General features: G+C 56.4%; 1 long non-coding RNA gene across 6 annotated transcripts in view; it reads right to left on the reverse strand.

Annotated features, from left to right (window-relative positions):
• LOC149126052 (uncharacterized) overlaps positions 1–14,314 on the reverse strand; it is a 237,920-nt gene that overhangs the window by 114,142 nt on the left and 109,464 nt on the right. The window contains exons 3-4 of one of the 6 annotated variants that reach the window (XR_016236101.1): positions 2,743–2,893; positions 1,775–2,290 (exon numbers count right to left, since the gene is read on the reverse strand). The exons of the other annotated variants lie outside the window; for them this stretch is intronic. This is a non-coding gene — a long non-coding RNA (uncharacterized LOC149126052). Of the gene's footprint in view, positions 1–1,774; positions 2,291–2,742; positions 2,894–14,314 lie in introns of those variants that run through there. 6 annotated transcript variants of the gene reach the window in all.

Here is a 14,314-nt window from a genome sequence, read left to right on the forward strand (position 1 = left end):
CTCTCTGTGGGTTCTGCTCAGAAGCTGCCGTGAGCTTTGATTTCCTTCGAGGGACCAGAATCACATTTGACCCAAATCCTAAGGGCTTCACTTTTCCTGCATCCCAAAGACAGATCCGTACAGGTGAGCTCCTTCTGATAAGAGAGTTAGTGAAATCTGCATTCTGGAATGTGAACTGACTGCCCTGTGGGACTGGGGGGTCGAACATCCACATCAGACTTGCAAATCACCGCTTCCTTACGCCCGTGGGAAACAACTCCATCCAGGTGAGCTTGAATATGCCGCGTTCAACGCGGTCCCTCTGCTCCTGAGCAGTGAGCCCTGAATCAAAGCTTCGCGGAGAAAGTCAGCTAGCACGCACGAGGGGAGCTCGCTCCGCTGTCAAAGCCGCCGCTGAGCTCCTGCGCAAAGCAAGGGAAGCTCCGCCACGCGTGAATCCTCTCCGCTGCTTGTTGGAGTAGAAACGGAGAGTGCCCTGGGGCAAGGGGGCTGGTGAAAGCACGCACATGCACCTGTCTGAGAAGTGTTTCAGAGAAAGAATGCGTTTCATCTGTATAAGGACCAAATTAGGGCCGGCGCCGCGGCTCAATAGGCTAATCCTCCACCTAGCGGCGCCGGCACACCGGGTTCTAGTCCCGGTCAGGGCGCCGGATTCTGTCCCGGTTGCCCCTCTTCCAGGCCAGCTCTCTGCTGTGGCCAGGGAGTACAGTGGAGGATGGCCCAAGTCCTTGAGCCCTGCACCCCATGGGAGACCAGGAGAAGCACCTGGCTCCTGCCATCGGATCAGCGCGGTGCGCTGGCCGCAGCTCACCAGCCGCGGCAGCCATTGGAGGGTGAACCAACAACAAAAGGAAGACCTTTCTCTCTGTCTCTCTCTCTCACTATCCACTCTGCCTGTCAAAAAAAAAAAAAAAAAAAAAGGACCAAATTAGCCAAGGTGTAAGCAAATCCCGAGATGTAAGAAGGCCCTTCACAGAGAATGAGCAAAGTGAGCCGGACCCGGAGAAGAGGCAAAGACAGGAGCAAACCTGGAGCCAATGTGGCAGGGGGCAGCTGAGGGACAAGGACCTGTTGGGAGGCTATCACAGGGTCCACTTCCAAAGTCAAAGCCGGGAGAGCTGACGCTGCAAGAGAAAAACCAAGAAGTAGGAGGAGCCGTTGAGGAAGAAAGGAACAGCCTAACTCCAGCTGAAATTAAAATTGCAATCGAGGGGGCAGAGTCGAGTTCAGAGAGAGCAGCTATGCAGCGATGGCGCAACGGCAGGGCAGCGAGGGCCCCAGCCCAGGACAGAGGCCAGCACTGCAGCCAGCGCCCCTCCGCTCTGCAGGAGTAGTGTCCACACCTGCCAGGGCATCCCAGAGTACCATCCACACCTGCCAGGACATCCCAGCCAGACAGGAGCCTGACAGGAGGAGTAACTGGCAAACGCAGCAGCAGACGTGAGTGCCCAAGCAGAGCTGGGCGACAAACCATTGAAGAGCACAGGGGCTGGCAAAGCGTGGCCTGCAGGCCGAGTCCAGCCCTGTTTCTGGAATGCCTCACACCAAGAACGGTGTTCAGGAGGAGAAAGGGAACGTACGACATAGACTAGCGTTCTCCACGGAACCTAAGGTGTTTACTCTCTGATCCTTTACCAAAAAATGCACCTGCCCCTGAACTAAGAGGTCAACACACTGAACCGAAGGCTCACCTTGGAGTTCTCCATCCCTTCAGTCTCTGCCTAACACACGATTCACTGAATATACTGGTTGCCTGGTGAATTTTTTTTTGAAGAGAGAGAAACAAAGAGCTCCCATGTCACTACCCAAATGCCCACGACAGACGAGGCTGGGACACGCTGAAGCCAGCCCAGAACTCAACCCAGGTCTCCCACATGGGTGGCAGGAACCCAGGTACCTGAGCCCTCACCTGTGCCGCCCTGGATGCTCATTAGCGGGAAGCTAGAATCAAGTGGAGCTGGCACTTGGAAAGGAATGTGGGCATCCATGAGCCACCTGAACCTGCGCTGGGCCCCAGCCCTGGTGCTGGCATTCTAACCACTAGGCTGAATGCCCACCCCACCTGGTCAACAGGAAGACCCCTTCCCGGCCTCTGGCTGGAGGACGTTCTGAGGAAGACACTCGGCCTCCCACTGGAGGAACGAGGCAGAGCGCCACATCACTGCATCCCGGCTACGGCGGTGCGGAGGAACCGGGAAGAAGGCGTTATCTCGGCAGGCGCTGGCTGACGGCCCAAGTCCCAAGATCCGAGTTGGATGCTGGAGAGGATAACACAGTCAAGGGCCTCACCCTGCAGAGAAGAACAACACACTAACTCCCGACAGTCAGTGGTGCACACAGAGCTGCTCTCAGGGGTCTGGCATGAGCTCTTGCCCACTGTGTGCCCTGGCCGAGTGGGCTCTGCTGCCCATGCATGCCAGCGGGCCCTCAACACAGAGAGGCAGACACTGGCAGGTGGACAGAGGGCCTGTGGGTGCTGATGGGATAACCCTGGGTGCTGAGTGTGCAGAGCCCAGGACGCACCGGTGCGAGGGAGCCTGCTGGTCAGCAAGATGACAGCCAACGGGTGTCTGAGCCTGCGGGTGGCATGGGACAGCTCGGAAAGCTATTGAAGTGAAGTACAGACGGTGCAAGGTGCGAGGGAGCTGGGAGCCGCATGGAAGGGCCCTGTGAGCTTCCAGGAGAGTGAGACAGGGGTCAGAGGTAGGCCATGACAACGGGGATGGCGAGCAGGGTGCTCACCCACGCCGAGGGGCCCTGGAGGCCGCTGGCGGCGACTCCCACGTTTCCAGCGGTAGGCAGTCAGCTGAGCCAAGAGGCGCAGGGGACGAGAGCGGGCCTGGGCAGGGGCTTGGTCTGTGTCCGCCTGTGACAGCTGGGAAGAGGTCTGGAGCTGGAGAGAGGATGCAGGTGTGAAAATCCAGGCGAGAAATCGCGGGCCACAAGGTGGTCGGGGTTGCTCAGGAGACGACTGAGCGAGACGAGACAGAGGCCAGGACCAGAGCTGTGAAGACGCTCACCCTGGTGCTGACAGAGCAGCGCCAGACAGAAGCAGAAGTAAAAGGCTGGGAGCACAGAAGGAACCCCACGAAGAGGGGCCCAGCAGCTGCTCTCGCCCACGTCCTCACCTGGACCAGCGCTGTGCCTCTGTGCGGGAGGGAGCAGGGAGTGTGCCTCATTCGCCCTGGGCCCAACTCTCTGCCGCCCAAGATCAAGGACACCATCCACCGCCCACGAGTCTGTGACCTTGGAGCTGCCGCCAACACCCGGTGTGCTGCGCAGCGACCTTCTGCAGAGAGAAGCCACCCTCCCCCTAGTTCTCAGAGGGCTCTGAACCCACAAAGTCCCTTGGAGCTCATAGCCTGAGCAGCAGGAGGAAGAGGAACGGCGTTCTCCCCACCACCTGCAAGCAACCTCTGAGCCGGAAAACCTGAGGGCACCGCAGTAGGCGTGCTAGTGACGGGCTTGTTGCATGTAAGCTGCTCGTGGGCTGCCCCCAAAGCACTGCCCCTGCAGCTCAGCGGCTGGGCAGGGTCCCACACACAGGTGCAGGGCTGCAGAAAAGTTACCCTGAACTTTCCCGCTATAACAGCAAGTTTTCTATTATGGGAAAGGGGAAGAGAGAACAAAGCTTGGATTTAAAAAGGCTCTGGGAGGAATTTCAATGCCAGAAGTCAGCTCTGGGGCGGGGGTCCCATGAGCTCCACAGACAGCCACGCTCCCCTGTGTGTGGGACTGTCAGGTCTGTCGTGTGGATCAGAGGCACTGCTGGGGGGAAAACTGTCGCTGCTCCATACGGGACATGGGGCCCATGGCAGGGACTTCAGTGCCCCTCACCTCCTGCCTGCCCGGGTGACCACAGCTTCCGGCTTCAAAGAAGGCTCCGCTGGTGCTGCTTTGTAAATCCACGATGGACCCACACATACCTGCATACACCCAGGTACACTCAGAGTGGAAATCACTTCTGGAGTCCAGAGGGAAATATGGCTCACCCAGCCCCAGCCTCAGCAGACCCCTGGCCCAGCTGACCCTGGGGGCTTCTTTCCTGCCTAGAGACAGGAAATGCACTCAACAGCAGGCATCCTCTGGAATGATCCAGAAGGAGAGAACAGGCAGTGCCGCGCTCCAGTCCTGGTAAACCTGAGGGGCTCCTCTCCCTCCCCGCTGCAGACTGTGCACAGGTGTGGACCCCCTCACCCCATGCCTCCCCCAGCCCTGAAGCCCCACCCCTGCCCAGTGCTGCTGTGGCCACCGTGGCAACAAAGGCAGAACAAAGGAGCCACCCTCACACCCTCTGCAGGGTTATGCATGGCCACAGGGCTTCCCATTCATTACAAGCATCTCAGTTACTCACCCACCCCCTTTACTCATTTAACAGGCGGAGAGACAGAGGAAGATCTCCCACCCCAAATAACCACAACAGCCACAGCAAGTTAGGCCAAAGCCAGAAGCCTGGAACTCCATCCAGGTCTCCCGTGTGGGTGGCAGACACCCAAGCACTTGAGCTATCCCTGCTCTCCCAGGGTCTGCACACGCAGGAAGCGGGAATCAGGAGCAGACCCAGCACTAGCCCAGGCACCCCAGCGTGGGGCGGAAAGGTCTCAAGCAGCATCCGAACAAGGGCACCAAGCACCCACCCCTCCACTCTCATTCTAAAAGCGTTACTATCCCCTTAATGTGCATAAGGAGAGCGTGATAGGCGGAGCCACCGCTTCCAGGCTGGCAACCCAGGCTGGAGCACCAGTACCAGCCCTGGCCACTCGGCTCCCAGTCCAGCACCCTGATGCCCCGGGATGGCCGCAGAGGGTGGGCCAAGTACACTGGCCCCTGAAGCCCTGTGAGAGACCCAGATGGGGGCTGTTCCTGGCTCCCGTCTACGGCCTGGCCTACCTCTGGCTGTGGTAGCTATTTGGGGAGTGAACTAGCAAACGGAATTTGCTCTCTCTCTCTCTCCCCCTCTCTCCCTCTCTGATACTCTTCCTTTAGAATAAACAAACAAATAACACTTTTCTGAGCCAGAGCATGCAGCACAAGTAGGAGAGTTTGTGGAGATCAGGTAAGCTGCTAACAAAGCAGCTCTGAAATAAGCGTGGAGCTCTGCTCACCAAGTGCTGGCAGTCCTAGCGGAATGAACCACTCTGCTTCTTCTGTATATTCTGTTTCTTAGTCACACATTTTTAAATGTATATTTACGACAGGTTATTAGTCAGAAAGCATGAGAAACACTGTTGTTAAAATATAACAGATGAGGGGCTAGGGACATGTTGTAGCGGGTAAGGCCACCGCCTGCAGGGCCAGCATCCCATATGGGCGCCAGTTCAAGTCCCCGCTGCTCCACTTCCAATCTAGCTCCCTGCTAATGGCCTAGGAAAAGCAGCAGAAGATGGCCCAAGGGCTTGGGCCCCTGCCACCCATGTGAGAGACCTGGATGCAGCTCCTGGCTCCTGGCTTCAGCCTGGCCCAGCTGTGGCTGATGAGGCCATCTGGGGAGTGAGCCAGAAGACAGAAGACCTCTCTTTCTGTGTCTCCCTCTCTCCTTGTAACTATGACTTTCAAACAAATAAATATATCTTTAAATTTATATATGAAACAGATTAATGAAAACTGTAATATATATATATGAAACAAATTAATAAATAAAAACTGTAAAAAAAATAGTAACTCTGCAGAATCATCCCAGGAGGATTTGTGGCAGACAAGGAAGCTGTGTCCATCTGATCAGAAATCACCTCAGTGCATCTGGGTGTTTTTAGTTTAAAGGAGGAAACACAGTGACAATTCTATCTACTCTGGCTTTATATTTTCTGGGGACAGACACTGCCCACTGCAGCCAAGTGTCATCTGTGGTTTAGTGCTTGCAAATAACAGCGTGCAGCCATTCCTCCTACCACGTCACTGCAAACACTATAAAAATAAGCCATTTGGGCTTTTTAGTGCAAAATACAAAAATGCAGAACACAGGGCCACAAAAGCAGCTTCCGTGTCTCAGATGTTGAACCTCACAGCCCCACTGGAGTCTGGGTGTTAATGATGACTCAGTCCCCAGCAAACAGCACATAATTTGTCTGTTGGTAAGGCGTGCTACTTCTTGTGTAACTAATTAACAGAAATGAAACACCAGTGCCTGCAAAACACTCATGATGGTAGCATAGATGGAAACCACAAAACAAACGGTCGCTATTATTTTTATTACTGTGAAATTATTATCCGATGTTAAATGGGAAAAAAGTTTAATTTTCTCCAATGTATAATTAACAGGAATGCACTTCAAGAAATTCCTGGAAAATGAAATTAAGTGGTGAGTGTTTGGCCTAACAGTTAAGGCGCCCGCGGCCCGTATGAGAGTGCCTGGGTTCAGAACCCAGCTGCTCCTGACTCCAGCTTCGTGCTAATAGGAACCCTGGAAGGCAGCTGGCGTGCCACAGGGGTTGGCTCCCTGCCCCCAGCTTTGGTCTCGCCCAGCCCCAGGCAGCATGGACATTTGGGGGAGTGAACCAGTGGACGGGAACAAACTGCCTCTCTTAAATAAACTGATTATTTATAAAGAAGAAAAGGAAAAAAGAGGAACAGAAAGAAAAGAAGGAAGGGGATTAAAAGGTAAGTTTTTTGGTGCAAAAACACTTTGAAATCCATGCGTAGCGTTCTTCGTGGTATGCATTTTCCAAGCACATCTGGAGACTCTCTCCTGTGCACAGCTTACAAATTTTTTGCACCAAAACAAACTTTTCTTATAATTCCATTTTCCCACAAACTTTTTAAAGTATCCTCGTGTTATTAAGTGTTATTTGTGAGTTTTCCCATACAGACTTGAAGAAAACTGATTTCAGCTTATAAAATGAAAACGTCGCCTTAATCGCACACCACGAGGCAAGGATGAAGCGATGTTTCCCACGTGGCAGAGGCTGGGAGACGGATGATCGATCGCAGAGGCAGCTCAGGTGGGAAAACATCAGCCGCGCCACGGCCCCCACCCCCACACTGCTCCACTGCTCTCTCCACCCCGGAGACCACCCCAGACCCCTGCGGCACCGGCCTCCTTCCCCTGCGCCCCCAGGCCAGCCAACAGGAGGCACCAGGAGACTGCAGGGTGGACGCGAGAAAGGGCTGAGTATTTCCTCCAAACAATCAGACAGGATGGTTCTCCGCCCAGGGCTGCGAAAGCTTGGCAGGTGTCTCCCTGCTGATAGCCTTCCCGGGTACCCGTCAGAGCGGGGGTCAGCGGGCCCCTCTTTGCAGTTCCGGGTGCCCGCCATTCTTTTGTCGGCTCATTTTGGCCTGCCTACACATTTCCGCTCTCAATTCTACAATACTTGGCCCCAGGAAACACAGCCCAACATGAGATTCAGGCACTGAGTTGCACTTGATTGTCTAAGAGTAGACTGGACTGTGACCCTCTGCGGTGTGACATCGGATGATCACTTCATGGCACATGACAGGCGTGGGCGCGAGACCAGGTGTCGGGGCCGCAGCGCTCTGCACTCTGCCTCTGTGTAAAACAGGCCTGTGAGCCGGATGGACGCAGCTCCCCCCTGCCAGCCCACAGGAGGCCCTCGCAACCCAGCCACACAGAGAACGTACCTCCAGAAAGTTCTAGAAGCCTTCTGTGTTCAGATTACAAAATGGTCTGCGGGCTGCTGAAAAATCTTTTCCAGAGAGGGAAGCAGAGTGGTAAAGCCAGCCAGCCTCCAGCATCTCAGAATCCGGTACCCCAGCCCCCAGCACCCCGGCCCCCAGCACCCCAGGCCTCCAGCACCCCAGCCTCCAGTACCCCAGCCCCCAGCACCCCAGCACCCAGCACCCCAGCCTCCAGTACCCCAGCCCCCAGGACCCCGCCCCCAGCACCCCGGCCCCCAGCACCCCAGCACCCAGCACCCCGGCCCCCAGCACCCCAGCACCCAGCACCCCATCACCCAGCACCCCAGCCCCCAGCCCCCCAGCCCCCAGCACCCCAGCACCCCAGCCCCCAGCACCCCAGCACCCAGGACCCTGGCCCCCCAGCACCCCGGCCTCCAGCACCCCAGCCCCCAGCCCCCAGCACTCCAGCACCCTGACCCCCAGCACCCCAGCCCCCAGGACCCCAGCCCCCAGCACCCCGACCCCCAGCACCCAGCACCCCAGCACTCCGGCCCCCAGCACCCCAGCCCCCAGCACCCCAGCCCCCAGGACCCCAGCCCCCAGCACCTGAGCCCCCAGCACCCAGCACCCCGGCCCCCAGCACCCCAGCACCCAGCACCCCAGGCCCAAGGACAGAGCTCTTCTGGGTGACTTACTATCAAGGATTTCCCCAAAGACACCTGGGAGTTCAAATGGTGCCCCTGACCTGGCTTTTCAGCCTTGACCTTGAAAGAGTGGCCCAGCTCCTGCTGCCTGATGACCCCTAGCAGGGTCACTAGACCCCTCACTGCCTCAGAAGCCCCTATCCACTCAGAAGCACACAAACACCGGCACGTGTGCGTGCATGTGCACACACACACAATCACACACACATACACACATGCTCACACACATACACAACCACACACACATGCTCACAAATGTGTACATAATCACACGTGCACATAAACACACACCTGCATGCTCACACACATACACATACTTGCACACATACATGATCGCTGACACATGTATGCACAACACATACAGTCACACATACATACAGAAAATCACACACACACACACGCACACACTCTGACTCCTCCCTGGTGACATTATGATTGTAGCTCTCTCCAAAGACCAGACTTCCCAGGCAAACAGAGATGGCTTGCAGAACGGAGAGGAAGAAACGGGAGAGGGAAATGGAAAACTGTGTGGTTACTGGAGACAGATCTGAAGTCTGAACCCGCACGGGAGGTGCCACGACCGAGCGTGGGGAGGGAGAAGCGGGGGACAAAATGGGACTGGGGACTGTCTGCATCCCAACCCCCTCCCGAGACCGTCACTGTTCTCAGTCCGCTCTGATTTCTCACGGACAAGGAGAAATGAAGTGAGTATGCACGGGGAGTTTCTAACACTGATGGTGTGTGACACTAATTATCCTGCCACTTCGCTTTTTCCACCTGATGGTAAAGTTGAGGCTCTCTCAGCGCACCGCATGCGTGCACGGCTGCGGGAGCTGAACGCCTCATGCCAGGTCCCAGCGTGGCCTTGCACTGCTGAGCTAAGATCCAGGAAGCTTCAGGTTATTTCCATTTTCTCACTGTTAGAAACGAATGGCAAGGAACAGTCACGGGGATGTCTCCTCCCACACACGTGGGACTGTTTCCAGTTCAGCCACTCACATCAGGAGTCTCCAGCTGAGTTTCATATATTTTCATGTTTGTTGCTGTTTACCTTTTTGTTTTGCTTATCGACTTGAAAGGCAGAGAGAGTCATCTTCCGTCCACTGGGTCAGGCCAAAATCAAGAGCCGGGCACTCCGTCTGGGTCTCCCACACGGGAGGCAGGAACTCGAGCACTTGGGTCATCATGTGCCGCCTCCCAGGCAGGAAGCTGGATCGGAAGTGGATGCAGGTCCCAGGCCCTCTGACAGGGAGGCGGTCGTTCCGGGTGGCGGCTTCACCCGCCGTGCCACGGCACCTGCACCCCGCACACACTGAATTTTTGATGCTCTGATAAACAGACCAGCTTCCCCGACACCCACAGTGAATGCTAAGAAAACTGGGGTACCCACAGCTCAGTGGGGACTGGGACTCTCCCGTGGGGTGTCCCAGCTTCCTGGGGTCCTCCACATCTGCCCACCAGAGGTGGTGCCCTAAAGATCAGCGCTGGGTCCTGCCTGTCGCCAGGCACCTGCAGCAACCTGCTCAGTGTGCAGATAGATCACAGGAAGTCGGGCGACCTGGGGAACAGGCCACCGCAGCCCTTAGTCACTACAGAAAGGAGCCGTCCCCTCGGGCCCGAACGCCAGAGCCCAGCATTTTAATATCCGGGTATTCATTTCCAGGGGAAGCAGAACAGCCATCATGGCTGAGGCAGCGTGATCTCGCCCTGCAGCAGCAAAATGCACCCAGCTCCACTCGACCCCAGCGAAGGGGCCTCGTCTGGGCCTCGTGCCCCAAGGAGCTCCCGGGGAAGTGCCCTGGGCTTGCGGGCCTGTGGCAAGCACACGGTCCCGCCAGTTCCCCTTACGGCACTGTGTCTGAGCCAGTGTCCTGGGAGAACAGCAGAAGCAAGTGAGATAGACAGGGAGAGCGTGCCTCAGGCCATCCACGTCTGAGCAAAGCTCGCTCCGCACGTCCCTGGAACGTTTCCAGAATCAGCCTCAGCGAGGCCTTGGCGCTCCCAGAACCGACTCCCTTTGTTCCAAAGCAAGGACTCTGGCCCAGGCCCTCATCTTCCTGCCCACAGCTCCTCCAGCAAGGCCCAGTCCAGCAGCAGGAATGAGGGTGCATGCAGCCAGGACACAGGACAAAGGGTCAGGGGCTCCCTCCCAGTTCACAAGAAGGAGAGGTCACTTCTTGCATCCATGGATAGGAGGGGAGGACCCACGAGCAGGGCCACCATGGGACACCACCAGCCCACAGGCCCCGTTTAAAATCCCACTTGCTGTGATGTTGGGCAAATTACAGAAGCTGAACCCAGGCTCGGCGAGGTGGTGGCGCACTGCCGGCACTCTGCTCACCCGTGTGGCTTGCCAAGGGCACGCATGCACCCGTCCAACCGGCACGCTCAGCCCCTGGCTCAGCTGCCCAGCCAGTCTGGCAATTCCTATGGTGCAGCAGACGACCCTTCAGGGGTTTGCTCTGTACCTTCTAATGTGTGTTACACCCTGATTATCTGAAGCTTTTGATACTGGCTTTAATTGTTAATTACAGCCATCACACAAAATGCTCAGCAACCATTCATAATACAAGAAACCTGATGAAGGGGAGAGCATTTTTCTTGGATTTACACGTTGGTTTCCCAGGGGTTCAGCTGGGATTATTCCAAACAGGACGCACTAAAGGCAGCCGACGACGGCACAGCCAGCCCCAGCCGCATCCCCACTGCTTCCCTCAGACACCAGCAACAGCTACGACAAAAGTGCAAAGGCCACAAACCGGTGACCCACAACAGCAGAGAAACACGGCAACGAGACTCCAAGGAAATGCTACCCAGGAACCCAAACCCCATGGAGGCAGGTGCTACCGGATACACACAGCCCATGTCAGACTGCCTGGGTCCAGCCACTCCGTGCTTGATCCACCCTCCTGCCTACGCGCCCAGGAAGCAGCAGGGGATGGGCTAAGCACTCGGGTTCCTGCCACTCACGCAGGAGACCGGGAGGAGTTCCCAGCTCCTGCCTTTGGCCTGGCCCAGCCCCAGCTTTTGCGAACATTTGATGAGTGAACCAGGTGATAGAAGATCTCTCTGTGTACCTCCTCTTCTCTGTCACTCTGCTTTTCAAATAAATAAATAAACAAAATCCTTAAAAAAATAAAAAGTCTGTATTTACATCAGACACTATCGCTTCTAGCCAATCAGCAAAGACGTATTTTATAGTCACTACTCTGCTGCTCCTGGGAAAATGCCCTGGTCTCCTACACTCTTGCAACCACAGTAATCCCCCTTCCAGGAAACGTGGCCCTCCTGCAAGAAGTCACTCTTGGCCATCTGAGGTCACAGGGTAGCAAGTGGAGCTGCCATTTGCCTCATCACATCCAGTAACCCCACATGGCCAGAAGAAGACCTGCAACCTGAGAGGGTCCAGCCGTAGCCCTCACTGCCCTCGGTGATTGGACAGGGGCAGGCACATGACACGGCTGAGCCAATAGGAATACTTCCCTGCGCTCTACCAACGTGGGATCGCGAAGAACGTCTTCAAGCACTCTCCAATGTCAAAGCCCGGGAGCTGGAGCAGCATCGTATGTCATGCTCTCATGATAACCCCAGCTGGAGTCTGGAGAGTGGCTCGGTGTTCTTTTGACACATGACAGCCAACAGGACCCGAGCCACATCTCTGTGTCACTCAGAAACAACAGCCAGCGGCCCCAGTTCTCAGCTATGGGCACTCCCGAGGCCAATCCCAGAAGCCCAAAGCATGCTGGGCGTCAGGCCATCACACTCCTAGGAGAGGGAGGAAGAGCCGGGTTGCCATCTGCCTCCATCACAAAGCAGCGGAAGCTGAGCAGGGAGGGTATCGCCTTCCCACACGCATCCAAGCCCCGGATCTCTCCCACCGCGGTGCTCAGCACCCTCCCCTACCTGCCTGTGTGCACACACACAAGACCACAGAGCCAGAAGTCCCCTGCAGGGGGGACCAGCCAGCTCTGCTAAGCTTTTCTGGAGGAAGGAAACACAGACGACTTGTTTACAGGGTCCCAGGGACCTGCCCCTTCTCCCAGAGGCCCACGGTCACCAGCAGCATCCAGGCCAGGGGGTCTTGGAGGCAAGTCCACGCTGAAGTCACCGTGTCTCTAACCACTCGCCCATGAGGGGCAGGCCTGCAGCGTTCTGTCCTGGGCTAGAGAAACCGGAGAAGTCACCCCGAACTGGCCCCTCTGCTGGTCCCCTCTGCTCCAGAGCCTCCAGCATTCTTCCCTGCCCAGCAGGCCCAGCCCGCATTCACGATGCTTCCTGGGAGCAAAGCAGGCTGGCCTGGACCTGCAGTGTCCCCTGGGCGAGCCTGCAGCCCCGGCCAGCCGGCACTTCCGAAGCAGGGAGCGAGGGATGTTTTCTGTTTTAATGGCCACAGTTAAGTGTGGCCAGCTCACTTTATAATCATTCTTCTGGCTCCTGCATAACTGATGTCCCTTCTGCACTTTTCATGATCTAATTTATCTACCTCCTAAAATATTTTGTAAAACCTGACTCCCATCTGCAGTGATCTATGTCCCACAATGCGGTCCATCGAAGGAATTGCTGCCCAGCCGCATGTGTGCGCAGGGACTAAGACACACGGGGTAGAGGCAGGGCTGACCCCAGGCAGGGGTGCAGGCCTGAAGGACCCGAGCAAAGCCAGCCTGGCCCTGGGAAACACACTCATGGGAGGCAGCCAAGGCAGAGGCCGCTCAGCGGGGAGGCCGTTCTGGAGGAAGCGAGGGAGCAGAGGGACTCCCTAGGGACGGCCACTGAGCACCTGGGTGGACCCGGGAGGGGCAGTAAGGACAGCAACAACGGTGGCTGCCACTGTGCTGAGCACTGTGCTGGGGCTTCCCAGGACTGACCTTGCTGATGCTGCACTCACCACTCCCACTTCCCAGCTGGGAAATCTGAGTCACCTGCACATGGCCACGTAGTTGATAAATGAGGGAGATGGGCTTCAGACTCGAGCAGCCTACCCAGAGCCCAGGCTCCTGACCTCTGCCACACTTCACGCTTCCAGTCCAGTTCCTAAAATAGCCATGCCCCACAAACCTAGAAGCCACTGAATTTTGATAGTCAATCAGTAAGCCTTTTAGGGAAGGGTAGCCAGATTCAGCTTAAAAAAAAAACAAGCAAGGGTTCTGGCGTGGTGGCACGGTGGGTTGGACCACCGTTCACCATGCCAACACCCTCTGTGAGCACCGGTTTGGGTCCTGGCTGCTCCACTTCCAATCCAGCTCTCTGCTCATGTGCCTGGGAAAGCAGCAGAAGATGGCCCAAGTGCTTGGGCCCCTGCCACCCACCCAGGCTCCTGCCTTCAGCTTGGCCCGGCCCTGGCTGTTGCAGCCATTTGAGGGGTCAATCAGTAGATGGAAGATATCTCTCCCTCTCTCGCTCTCCTTCTCCCTTTCCCACTCTCTCTATAACTGCCTTTCAAACACATAAAAATAAATCCTAAGAAACAGGAAACTGGGTTTGGGGATCCAAGGAATGCAGAGGAGGAAGGTGGGGCCTGGGCACAGCCCAGAGGAGGGAGGACGAAGGGCAAGAGCAGGAAGAGAGGGAAGCTGCACCGCCCCTCCCCCCACCTCACCCCCAGAAGTCCCCAGACTGGTGTCTACTGCCTGGAGCCACTGAGAGGAGTGGCCCACCTGCTGTGTGCTGTACTGACCAGGTCTACACAGCTCCCTTACAGGCACCAATGGGGCCTTTGCTCACTCTGCCCCTGCACCTGCAAGCTACCGGTCCTCCTCACCTGCCCAGCTTGCCCCTGCTGGGCCACCCTTGGAATTGGCCTCTCACACCCAGCACAGGCACATGTTATAATCTACTGCGCCCCTGGAACACAGGGGGCACTCAACAAGTGCTCTGTCCAGCACCCCACCTTCTGGGTGCATGGCTCCCCAGTAGAAGGCACGGGGCATAACCCAGGGTGGCCCAAGAGAGATCTCTTTTTTTTTTTTTTTTTTTTTTTTTGACAGGCAGAGTTAGACAGTGAGAGAGACAGAGAGACAGAGAGAAAGGTCTTCCTT

The sequence above is a fragment of the Oryctolagus cuniculus genome, chromosome 6 (genome assembly GCF_051225735.1).
Source record: "Oryctolagus cuniculus isolate XC-2025 breed Fujian yellow rabbit chromosome 6, ASM5122573v1, whole genome shotgun sequence".
Lineage (NCBI taxonomy): Eukaryota > Metazoa > Chordata > Mammalia > Lagomorpha > Leporidae > Oryctolagus > Oryctolagus cuniculus.